The 13,161-nt window shown below is 39.0% G+C and overlaps 1 protein-coding gene across 3 annotated transcripts in view; it reads left to right on the forward strand.

The window, feature by feature from the left end:
• LOC131162322 (protein PARTING DANCERS) overlaps window positions 1-13,161 on the forward strand; it is a 50,683-nt gene that overhangs the window by 29,436 nt on the left and 8,086 nt on the right. The window lies entirely within an intron of this gene.

Here is a 13,161-nt window from a genome sequence, read left to right on the forward strand (position 1 = left end):
CCTTGTTCAGAAGGAAGGAGTAGAATGGCAGCTGAAAACTTGTCGTGACGCGAGGAGTATAAGTACGCAAATCCTGGATAACCTATAAGTTATAGGTCAGTGCGAAGGTCCAGCTGCATCCCCAGGTTGGGTCCTTCTCGGACATCTTGTGCGGTTATGTCCTTCTTGACGGCATATGCTACACGTGATATGTTTCCGACCTTCCCGAGCATCCATCTCATTATGTATACGTGAGCTCCTAGGCCGACCTTTATGTCGAGCGTATGCAGGATTTGCCTGCAATTTTGGCAACGAGCAAGTTGGCCAATATGCCTCATGCATGATTGGATAAAATTCGGCAACATATGTTGCATAGTGCTTGGCAGTGCTCCAATATGGCTCAACAAACTGGCTTGCATTTAGCCATGTCTCGGCACAGGCTGCAAGAAGGTGCGAGTAGGGATATTGTAAAGATTGCCACTTCCAGCAGGAGCATTCGCGCCTCTAGATGCTCAAAGTTTGGACATTGTTTCCTTTATGGGGTCCCCGTTGCGTGGTCGTGATGCTAAAAGTAGCCCTAGACTGGTTGAACGTCGTGACTCGTTGTCCGGTCGCCTTCAGCTTCCTTTTTTCCATCGCTAGCAATATATGCGGAGTTAACGTATTTCCTCTAGATATTGCGTTATGAGCAGCCTCCCGTCGACTATTAAAGTAATGTGCAACGCGATAAAATGTTAGTTGCACGAGAGCCATTATGGGAAGGCTAAGTGCGCCTTTTAGGATGGCGTTGAAACATTCGACCAGGTTGGTGGTCATGTTTCCATACCTCTTTCCACCGTTGTGAGACTGAGTCCACATATGAGGAGGGATCTGATCGAAGAACGACTTGGCTGGCTCTCCACCCTCATTGAATATCCTCTCCATCCAAGTTTCAAATTTTCTCACTTGATGCTCCCTTCCCGCTCGCTCAGCCATTCGCTTCATATTGACACTCCGCACTTTCGTATTAAAGTTGCTCACGACATGTCGAAGGAATCGGTGGTGTGCATGTGGTGGTTGCCAATCATGATTGTGCTGCACCGCAGCGATAATCCCTGGATGTCGATCTAATATGAGGCAAATATCGTCCCTGTCGGTAATCAAATGCAGAGAACACAAAACCAATTCCATGTGTCGAGGCTTTCCTTTTGCACAATAGCGAATGCAAGGGGAAATATTTGCCTATTTACATCGGGACACGTCGCAATAAGGAGTTTGCCCTTGTACTTACCGTACAAGTGTGTCCCGTCTACACATATAACGGGAGGGCAGTGACGAAAACCCTGAATAAATGCTGCAAATGACCAAAATATAGATGTTAGTGCTACCTGGAACATGAGTTGACCTCCACCTGACTATAGTCCCAGGATTGTACGCGCGCATCGCTTCCATCCACTTCGGTAACGTTTCATACGATTTCTCCCAATCACCGAAGACTTGGGCTATTGCCTTCTATTTGCCCAACCAAACCTTCTTATAAGAGATTGAATACCCGAATCGACCATTAATGAACTCCTTCAATGTAGCGATCGACGTCGACACATCTCCCCTGATCATATTCACTATCTCCCCAGCAATGAGGGACGACGTGATTTGGTTATGATCCTACAATATAAGTTCATTCAGACACGTATGCGGACCACCATATTGGGTGATTTCGAAAAACGGTGTATTATCTGATACATGGCACGCAATCTCCACGCGCAATCATGGTCCTTACACCTAGCAACCCACAACTCAGGAGTAGATCGCACCACGTGGAAGTCATGGTGGGTGCGAGCGTGATATATTTGCACTGCGGCGATCAGCTGATCCTTCGATCCGAAGAGCATCCCCTTACTCAACTTAGAGGATTCTTCCCAACGAGTGACGCGTATGGGAAGCTCATCGACCGCAGTTAAATCTGCAGCAGCTAGGTCAATATGACCGTACATCAGAAGCTCGTCGATGAATTGCGCGTCAAACGTTGCGTCGTCCGTGTCATGGTGAGGTAAGTTCACATCATCGGGGACGTCATTTAACCCTTCACCCATTTCCTGCTAGTGCATGTGTTCGTCTTCAATATAAACATCGTTCATAATGTTCATGCCCTCGTCCAATGCGTCGTTCGCAATGGCGAACAACGATGCTGGTCCCGCACTTAAGACGTCTTCGCAACCTCCTTGCGGAAACGTGTGAGGAACAGGTGCTTCGTACTCCGACGGCTGGAATGACGATCCTGGATATTCGTTAAAATCGACCGTGGACATAGCACGAACCTCCCCACCAACATCGACCTGATGTGTTTGTTCGGTGTCTTCACCGACTTCATCCAATTGCTCCGTGGGGGCGTTTGGTTGCCTAACTGCGATTACACCCACTTAAGGAATGGTCTCGACATACAATTGCATCGTTAAATATGTCTCACTGACACAGTGTGCGTCCAATACAATGCGCAACCCATAATCATCTAATATTGGAATAGCCTCGTAGAACGCTGTATTATTTAACTCTCGCGCAGGGTATCTTGCGGTCACCCGCAATGCATATTGATCTGGATCAATATGCAAATATTTATATATCTTCATATATAATTTACTTAATTTACACCTACGGCCAATTCGAATAAGTCGAACTGGCCGACTACTATACCTAACACCATCTAATGCGGTTATAATGTTCCCCCCTATATATAAAAATACCGTGACCGGATCACTGCTTGAGCTTCCTGTCATTTAGATCGGTGATCGGGAAATAAAAAAAACCTACACAAGACAAAATTGTATGTATAAGTGATGTGTAAATGAGACGAAATAACTAATAACTATAAACCAAATAGATGTATACAAATTCTAATGAATGAATGAACTTAGAGTTTGGACCTAACTTTCCCACCAAGAAAATAAATAGATGAATTCAACGTCTTTGAATAAACAACATGAATATGTATTGATTTTCCCCATATGACATATACTTCGGATTTTCCCAAAATTGTAATTCAACTTAGAATCCAAAGAACTATGAAATGGTACTCTTAAGAGTAATTTTTCCAAAATGGTACTTTGTACTCTGCCTCATTATGGGTTAGGTTGCCACTTAATTTGAAGTTCAATTTTGTTCAGTAGCCTTTTGAGGATTCATTGCTAATCCGAACAGCCATACTCAAAGGAGTTGAAGGGATCTTTTGGAAAAATGTTACTTAGGACGCATAACATCCCGATTCATGACATGGGAATGAGATCGTCTTATGGCAAGTGCTTTAAAATGTGAACACTACATTTATATCGATATATTGGTGAAAAATACATAAATTCAGGGAGGAAAAAACTCATTACTACTCAATCATCATAATGTGACCTTTTAGCTATCATTTCTACGGTGTTCCCAGTCAGCGTCATCGACGGTGACTAGTCGAGGAGCGCTTCGCCCTCATACCGTTGGATCTTTAATGGTGCTCTGTGGACTGTGGCCTCCTCAGGCACCCCCCACCCTAGGATCTTATACATATGGGGCTTGTCTCATGATGAATTCCCCACCTTATCTTCTCTTACTTCCTTTGGATATTTTTATTTATTTTAAATATAATTTTTGAAAGTTTCAGTTTTTTAGTGTGATTGGTGAACTAAATTATTAGGTAATTTTAATAAAGTATATTAATTTAGGCAAAGACACTAATCTTCCCAAAAATTTGATAAAAAGACAATCACATTTCCTAAGGTTTCAAGAATTTTAAATATGATACCAGGGGTTTTAAGAATTTGTAGAACGTCCACTGACATTTCAAGAATTTCAAGGATCTCTCTTGAGATTTGTTACAAATGCACAAATCTCACTTTAAATTTTGCAAAAAGACAAGTTTTTTTTTTTAAGAGAAATTTCATTTTCTTTTGACAAACATCAAATGAGGTTTTTAACATTTTTGATACTTTAGGAGACGTCCGTGACATTTTTAAAATTTCAGGAAAGATATTTGTCTTTTAAGCAAATTTAAAAAAAATGAATATCTTTTATCCTATTAATTATTGTATTCTAGTAATCATAAGAGAGGGAGAGGGGACTTAATCCCGTCACTAGGACCTCTTATTTGAGAATAAAAAATTCACAAATGATACTCCTTATATTATAATTATAAAGTTCTATTCTAATCTATTCCAAATGTTTCAAACATGCGGCTCAACTTGAACTTATTATGTGGTTGGTTCAAGGTATGAGCTTGAAATTAAAATTCAAGGAAAACTAAAGCTTGAAATTAAATATAAGAAACATCAAAGGCGCGTATATATATATATATACTCTATGCGTTATCTATGAAATATATCATAGACATTACATTCTTAAATGAGCTAAAATTATTAAAGTTTGTGTAGGAAATAATTACCATACAATTTACATGTTCTTGAAAAACTTAAGTCGATGTGCCCAATTATATTAAAAACAGCAGAAGGAAATTCAAGGATTGAATAACAAAATTTCCTATTTTGAAGGTAAACCATATGATCTAATTATAATTGCACAATTATATTAAAAAGAGAAGAAGGAAATTCAACAAATTTAGTGAGTGGAGGAAACTTCAACAAATTCTAGGGCAGGAAAGATAATGCATTTTACAATGAAACAACAATCCAAAAAAAAAAATTAAATATTGAACAACAGTTTGAATGGAAAAAATAAAATATTCTCGGCAAAAAATTAAATTCAAATACCAAAAAAATGAAATACAAACCTTAAGAAAAGTGTTTATCCACGAATCTTTCAACACAAATCACAAACTTTGTCTCTCCGATTATCAAAGCTTTGGATGAAATAAAAATAATTTAAAAATCTATGCATTGAACATGGAAAACATAATTTACCCCATCTCGTTATATAACTCTCGATTTGATGAAGCCCGCAACGGTCACCTGCTCCAGAGTCTTCTCTCCTTCAACGGTAACCTGCTCGGCTCTGCAACAAAGGTACTGTTTGTTTGCGCAAGAAAGGAGGAAGAACGGGCGAGGTTATTCTGAAGCAAATCTCGCTACTCCAAGTAGCGAGATTTGCCACGCGTCGAAAGCCGGGTGGATGGTCATTTAAATCTCGCTACTCGAAGTAGCGAGATTTACCACGCATCAAAAGGCTGTTGGCAGAGCATTGATTATCCCCAAAAAATCTCGCTACTTGGAGTGGCAAGATTTACCACGCGTCAAGAGGCGGTTGGCAAAGATTTACCACGCGTTGAAAGGTGGTTGGCAGAGCATTAATTATCTGAATAAAATCTCGCTACTTGAAGTAGCGAGATTTGCCACGCGTTAGCATGAGCCCTTCAGTCAAAAGTAAATCTCGCTACTTGGAGTAGCGAGATTATGTCAGAGTCATTCTGGGAAATACTTAGGTATTATTTAATATATTTTTTAAAAAAAAAGTTAAAACCTGAAAAAACTCTCTCAAAGCCCACACAGACACTCTTGGCATTATCAAATTTTTAAGACGAGCCCTAGCTCCCTCTTGTCTATAAATAGGAAGGGGAGCTAGGGAGAAAAAGGGCAAAAAAGGGTTTAGTAGAGAGAGAGAGAGAGAGAGAGAGAGAGAGAGAGAGAGAGGAGAAAAGAGAGAAACTCTAGAGGAGCAAACTAGGGTTCATGACCACAAGGCTAGACCCTAGAGATAGAGATAGATAGAGAAAGAAAAGAAAGGAGTATACGTAGAGAAAGGGAGGGAGGAAAAAGAGAACACACGAAGAAAGGAGAACAGAAAAAGAGAAGAGAGCACACAAAGAGAAGAGAGCACGCAAAGAGGAGAGAAGCATGAAGAGTGGAGAGTCATGGCCAAGGAAAGGAGGTGCAGGCAAGGAAAAGCATTGGTTCATGAAGAAAACCCCTAACAAATCGAACAAATCCTGTGGATCACTGCAATAAATCAGTTCATTCTTGCATACATAGATTGAATGTTCAATATATGGTTGTTTTCGTGTTCTCCATTCATGGATCAATTTCCTTTTTGTTTTTATTTGATTGAAGTCACAATAGAATGGCAGGGGCAGCTTGCTTGGTAGATGTCGTGAGGTTAGGTGAGGGCTGTAGGGTTTTTAGCAGGGATGATACGGTTTTGTGGGCTGTAGTTGTGGGAGAAACAACTGCCAGAGCTGGCAGCTGTGGCTTGAACTAGTCAAAGGAATAGGAGGCAGGGAGCTGGTAGAGGCCGCTACAGATGGCTGCTAGGGTTTCTGAGAAACCCTAGCTGTGTAAGGAGGAGGTTAGCTTGGGGTCATGGCAGCAATGACAGCAGTAGTGGCAGAATAGGAGGCTAGGTTTGGTTGGGCTATGGCAGAAAAGTGAGGTCGTGGGTTGGGGTCACAGCAGCAAGGCAGCAGTAGTAACAGGGTGAGAATGGTTAGGGTCTGGTTGACTTTGGCAGCAAGGGTTTAGGTTTTAGGGTGATAAGAGGGTTCGGGTTTGTGCACAACACAGCAGCAGCATTTGTTGGCTGCAACGGCCAAGGTCGTATAGGTGCAGCAGCTGCAATGAGGGTGTGCCGCCATAGCTGTATTCCAGCTGGTGCTTTGGCCACTTACTCTAGCTAGGGTTCATGCGAAACCCTAACATGAAGGAGGTGAGAGTAGGTTTTTTTGATAGCTTACGAGAACTTCTCTCCCAAATTATTCTTTTTTTTTTTTCTTGATTAAAACTGTTTTGTGGTTGTGATGTTTTATACCTTGTTCTTTTACAACAAGACAACAAAGAAATTTTTGTATGATGTAAATTATCTATTCAATATTTAGATTAACTTTTGATATTTAGGCTTCAATCAGACTAAATTATTTATGTATTGTTTTCTTGATTTATAGAATTTCACTTGGGCTGAATTTGGATCAATTGTTGAAGTTGAAGTTGGCATTAAATTTGGTTAAATTATTGCTTAGGATTACATAACTACATAATTCTGAATTATTTTTTTATTTTTTTCTTGGATATAGCTTACCCTATACTGGAACTTGGGCTTTGCTGTTGTCATTGTTTTTGTTGTTGTTACTTTTTATTGTTGTTATTGTCATCATTCTTGTCATCGTTGTTGCTGTAACTTGGTGACAGAGAACCTTGTACATATTTTAGGCCGCCCATTCGGCACACTTATTTTAGGACTAGATTGAGGAAATTATGTTTGCATTAGATTTCCCTTTGTATTGTGTAATTTCCTATTTTATTGGGGTTTTTGTGTAACTATATGTTATTAATTGTAGTGGGTATAAATAATAGTTTGTAAGTTACTTGTGCAGTTATTGCCTTGAATCAGATTGCAGTTGCAGTTCCCCTCTCTCTCTCTCTCTCTCTCTCTCTCCCTCTCTTGTTCCTTCATCTTCCTTCTTTCCTCTCCTTCTTCCCTTCTTCTGTTCTGTCTTTAATTTTCTGTCACTTTCCCCTGTTCTCCTTTTCAATTCCCCTCTTCTTCTTGTCTTCTTCTTCTAGTTCTCTCCCATAATTCTCTCTCTATCTCTCTCTGATTTCTGAATCTCGGCTGCTGTCCTACATCACTTGGGCTTTGTTGTTTTTGTCATTGTTGTTATGTTGTTAGTTGTAGTAGCAGCAGTGGCACCAGCAGCAGCATCAAAGTACTAAGTTTTTTAATCCTTGTGTCTGGTGGAAGCCAACTCTTCATCTATTAAACCCAGTAGTAGCAGCTGCAGTAGAAGTTTGTAATTCCAATCTCAGGTGGAAGTCAACTCTACATCTATTGAACTGACTAAACAGTCTTTTGATCAATAGCAGTGGTAATAAAAGTCTGTAATTCCAATATTAGGTGGAAGTCATCTTTTATCTATTGAACCAAATAAGAAAATTTTGGGTTTGCCTTGGGATAGTAATTTTTCCTGGGTTATTTACTGACCCTCTCACTGTCTTTAAGAGAAAAGCAAGGTAGGTGATGACATCACATAAAGAATCTAGTTGAAAGTTCTGTAAGGGAGCACGACACCTGAGAAAATTTGGAGTGGTAGGATGTGAGGAATGAGCACAAGAGTTATGATGACTAGCAGAAGCAATTAGAGAATGAGCAGCAGGCCACAAAGGCAGAAACTGTAGTCTGTTACTGAAGAAAGCCAACCAGTCAATTGAAAATGCAAAAGGAGTTCTGTTTCCCTGGGCAATGGGGCAATATTCTGAACTTGTTGCTCATTATTTTACCAGTTCATAATAGTAACTCTTTTGCTTTGTGCTTTATCCATTTTAATGGTTGTTCAAACACTGGTATATGTGGTGAGCAATTAGTTGAGATTGCAGCTCCATTATTTATGTGATTTGTTGCTGTTAGATAACCACTGTGCCTAAAAGCTCCAGCTGTTAGGTTTCAGGCCATCAATGTATATGAAGCCTCAACATTTGCCACTTGCTTCTGTTGGTGTGTTCCTTTACATGTCTTGTGCTTTTGCCTTTGTTTTTTGTTGATGCCCAATTTTGACCTCAGGGCTTTTTACAGTAGTTGGTGAGCTTAAAAGAGGTTTAAGCCCTTCTAGGGATTTTTTTATGCAGTTCAGAGCCTTTCAGTGTCTCTCAAGGCTTCTCAGGGGCTTCTTAGGGCTTCTCAAAGCCCCCACAGACACTCTTGGCATTATCAAATTTTTAAGAGGAGCCCTAGCTCCCTCTTGTCTATAAATAGGAAGGGGAGCTAGGGAGAAAAAGGGCGAAAAAAGGGTTTAGTAGAGAGAGAGAGAGAGGAGAGAGAGAGAGAGAGAGAGGAGAAAAGAGAGAAAAACTCTAGAGGAGCAAACTAGGGTTCATGACCACAAGGCTAGACCCTAGAGATAGAGATAGATAGAGAAAGAAAAGAAAGGAGTATACGTAGAGAAAGGGAGGGAGGAAAAAGAGAACACACGAAGAAAAGAGAACAGAAAAAGAGAAGAGAGCACACAAAGAGAAGAGAAGCATGAAGAGTGGAGAGTCATGGCCAAGGAACGGAGGTGCAGGCAAGGAAAAGCATTGGTTCATGAAGAAAACCACTAACAAATTGAACGAATCCTGTGGATCACTGCAATAAGTCAGTTCATTCTTGCATACATAGATTGAATGTTCAATATATGGTTGTTTTCATGTTCCCCATTCATGGATCAATTTCCTTTTTGTTTTTATTTGATTGAAGTCACAATAGAATGGCCGGGGCAGCTTGCTTGGTAGATGTCGTGAGGTTAGGTGAGGGCTGTAGGGTTTTTAGCAGGGATGATAGGGTTTTTTGGGCTGTAGTTGTGGGAGAAACAACTGCCAGAGCCGGCAGCTGTGGCTTGAACTAGTCAAAGGAATAGGTGGCAGGGAGCTGGTAGAGGCCGCTACAGATGGCTGCTAGGGTTTCTGAGAAACCCTAGCTGTGTAAGGAGGAGGTTAGCTTGGGGTCATGGCAGCAATGACAGCAGTAGTGGCAGCATAGGAGGCTAGGTTTCGTTGGGCTATGGCAGAAAAGTGAGGTCGTGGGTTGGGGTCACGGCAGCAAGGCAGCAGTAGTAACAGGGTGAGAATGGTTAGGGTCTGGTTGACTTTGGCAGCAAGGGTTTAGGTTTTAGGGTGATAAGAGGGTTCGGGTTTGTGCACAACACAGCAGCAGCATTTGTTGGCTGCAACAGCCAAGGTCGTATAGGTGCAGCAGCTGCAATGAGGGTGTGCCGCCATAGATGCATTCCAGCTGGTGCTTTGGCCACTTACTCTAGCTAGGGTTCATGTGAAACCCTAGCATGAAGGAGGTGAGAGTAGGTTTTTTTTATAGCTTACAAGAACTTCTCTCCCAAATTATCATTTTTTTTTCTTGATTAAAACTTTTTTGTGGTTGTGATGTTTTATCCCTTGTTCTTTTACAACAACACAGCAAAACCAAGTCTTAAGTTCCACTAGGTGTGGTCGACTATATGAATCAATTTCTACCAATTTATGCGATCAGTGACCATTTCTTTTGACAAATTCAGGGATATCAAATCCTTACTCACTATCTTCTCCCAAGTTATTTTAGGTCTACTCTTACACCTTCTACAGCCTCCACAGTAACTAATTATCCCTTATTCTTTTGATTGATTAAAATCAAATTATCCATTAATATTGAATGGATGCATGAAAGAGATTCGGATCCTTAGCTTGAACTTAATTTTATGGTGCTATGTTTGTTTTAATAAACCTCTTTCTCTATCCTCTTATGTTTTGTCTAGGCAAGTTCTCTTTTAAATTTCACCTTGAATGAATTAAAGGTACATGAATAAGGAAGGATGGTAGCCTCTTTTGGTGAATAATGTGACTTGGATGCATGTGTTCAAATACCCCACGCTATGTGAAGTATTTCATTGAAAGTTGTCATCGAGAGGGAATGTAATCAAAGCTTTGGTATCCTTGAATATAGGAGGTTCTAGTGCAAAGTTTGAAGATATGCTTATTAATGATGTCAAAATTGCTCATGCATGTTGTTAATGGTCTTTAGTGCTTGTTAATAATACTTAGATCGCTTATGCACGCTTGTTATTAATGTTTAGACTACTCATGTATGCTTATCAAGCATCCTCTCTCGCTCATAGTCCCTAATTTTGCATTATATGTGTCTCCAAGAGTAGTTCAGGGCTTCCCAACCTGGATAATGATGGGATGATAGGGGAGATATCACTTATGGTGACCTCTCCCTTCTTAACCGTAGGCAACAGACAAGTGCTCTCCCTTAAGCCCGTATGGGTGAATGGGAGTCGGTGATTGCACTACCAGACTGAGAAGCCAGGAGTGAACTTGGAATCTCCTTTCCCAAAAACATTCATTTTTCAAAAAAGCTATTCAAATTGTTTCTCTTTATGGCTGGTGATGAGTTTAGAAAGCTTTCAAAAAACCTTTCCAGCTTTGTCAAGTATTTCCACTCAAAAAGGAAACTTTTATTTTTTTTCAAAAAATGTCAAATCTTTTTCTCTTAAATATCGATTGCCTAATCAAAGATACTCTATCCATCAACGTTAAAACCTTGATTGTCAATTAGGGATTTTCAAATCTTCAATTAGAGGGTTGACTCCAATCATCAATTAAAACCCTGATTGTCAATTAGGAATTTTCAAATTTTAATTAGAGGGTTGACCCCAATCATTAATTAAAAAATTGATTGACAATTGGGGATTTTTAGATTTTCAATTAGAGAGTTGACCCCTATCAAACATTAAAACCTTGATTGTCAGTTAGGGATTTTTAAATATTTAATAAAAGGGTTGACCCCAATCAGACATTAAAACCTTGATTGTCAATTAGCAATTTCAAAATTTCAATTAGAGGGTTGACTTCAATTAGACATTAAAACCTTGATTATCAATTAGGGATTGTCAAATCTTTAATTAAAGGGTTGATCCCAATCAGACGTTAAAACCCTGCTTGTCAATTAGGGATTTTCAAATTTTCAATTAAAAGGGACATTGAAACCCTGATTATCAATTAGGGATTTTCAAATGTTCAATTAAAGAGTTGACTCAATCAAATCATCAAAGCCCTGATTGTCAGTCAGGAGATTTTCAAAACTTCACTAATGATTGACTTTAACAACATTCAAACCCCGATTGCCAATTAAAATACTTTTGCAAATCCATTAATGATTGGTTGACTTTAACCCTCCACTAAAACTTGATGTCAATTAGGAGATTTTCAACCCTGTCAACATTGAATTCTCTAATTTCAATCATGAGATTATGATGACAATCTTCATTAATTCAAAACTCAATCAAGAATCCCATGCACCTCATCCAGTCTTGGATTGAGGTTAGACATTTTGATGTTGACTTTTCCCAAATCATAATCTTCAAAGGAAATGGTCATTTTGAATTTACTCATGACAATCAAACAAAACCCTTTTCATCATTTTTTCTCTAATTTCAAAATTTAGGATTATTTAAGGCCAATTCCCCTTTTCAAACAAGAGCATGTCAGGGTTTTTAACCCTGTTGTTTGAACTCTTGGACGGTGATACTACACTGAATGACCCAAAAAGAGGACTTTCTTTCTTTTCCTTTATTTTTAGTTGGGACACACACACACATAGCAATAACCAATCTTAGAACGAGTATTGGTAAGGCACTAGTTGGCTATTCCCTTTAGAATGATTATTCTATCACCTTCCTTAAATGCTAAGGTAGCCCCGAACCCATTTTCTCTGCATTGTAGACCTTTTAGGGTTTTTCCCTAAAAAAAAAAAAGAGTAATAAAGGTGGCAACTACGCATTTTAAATCTGTCTTTTCTCAAGTCCTATCCATCCGTTTTAACTTCCTTGTTTATGGGGATTACCATGCAAACAACTTCCCATTCGTCGGCACACCCCCAGACCATAATCCGCTGTCGACGTTTTTATCTTGAAAGAACTTTTTTATCCTAGGCCTAAGCAAAAGAAAATTTACTTCTCCCTTGACAAATTCCAAGAATGAATCAGGAGTTAGGCTTCTTATGCAGGAATAGCTTCTTGCTAATGATTCCAATTGGTATGTAAGTTGAAGAAGGCAAACTTTTGTTTGTCATATTCAGCAACAACTGAATTCTCTATTTAGATTTCATCAAAGAAGATGGGAATAGTCCGACGTCAACCATTTCTAACTTCTGGATGCACAAACATCTAAAGTTCATACAAAACCATTGAATTACTGGTTATTATATGATCTTTTCTCACAAAAATTTACTTTGTTTTTTGTTTCACTTTCTAAACCAGGTAGTGTTTTGCAACAAACAAGTTGTTTAGAAAAAAAATTAGTGCCTTTGATGCTATATGTTTAGGCATATGAACCCAAATTTTGTATATTTATATTGGTGCTTAATGTGAATTAGAAATTTGCATGCATGGTGGAAACATTACAAAAATTAAATTACTTTTTAAAAAAAATGTTTATTATGTCTTGATTGTGGTATGCTTATAAGGATCAATTGCAATTATAGCGCTTTGGGTTCAGGGAGCTAGCTGTAACAGGCTGAAAATACCTCCCTTGTCGTGTAATCATCCTTGCCAGCTTAAAATTTAGGACCTATACTTGATGCTTTTTTATAAATAGGAAACATTTGTTAGATATTTCTTAGTTCTCTTTTGCAAATTTTATAGTCCTTTGGTAACAAACTATAATGATAAGTGGTTGGAGAATTGCTGTGTTGTCCTCATAGAATAAGACAATAAATCCTTAATCCTTGCACGAAAATTTATTAATTTACATTTTTTATCCT

This window comes from Malania oleifera, chromosome 8 (genome assembly GCF_029873635.1).
Source record: "Malania oleifera isolate guangnan ecotype guangnan chromosome 8, ASM2987363v1, whole genome shotgun sequence".
In the NCBI taxonomy this organism is placed as follows: Eukaryota; Viridiplantae; Streptophyta; class Magnoliopsida; order Santalales; family Ximeniaceae; genus Malania; species Malania oleifera.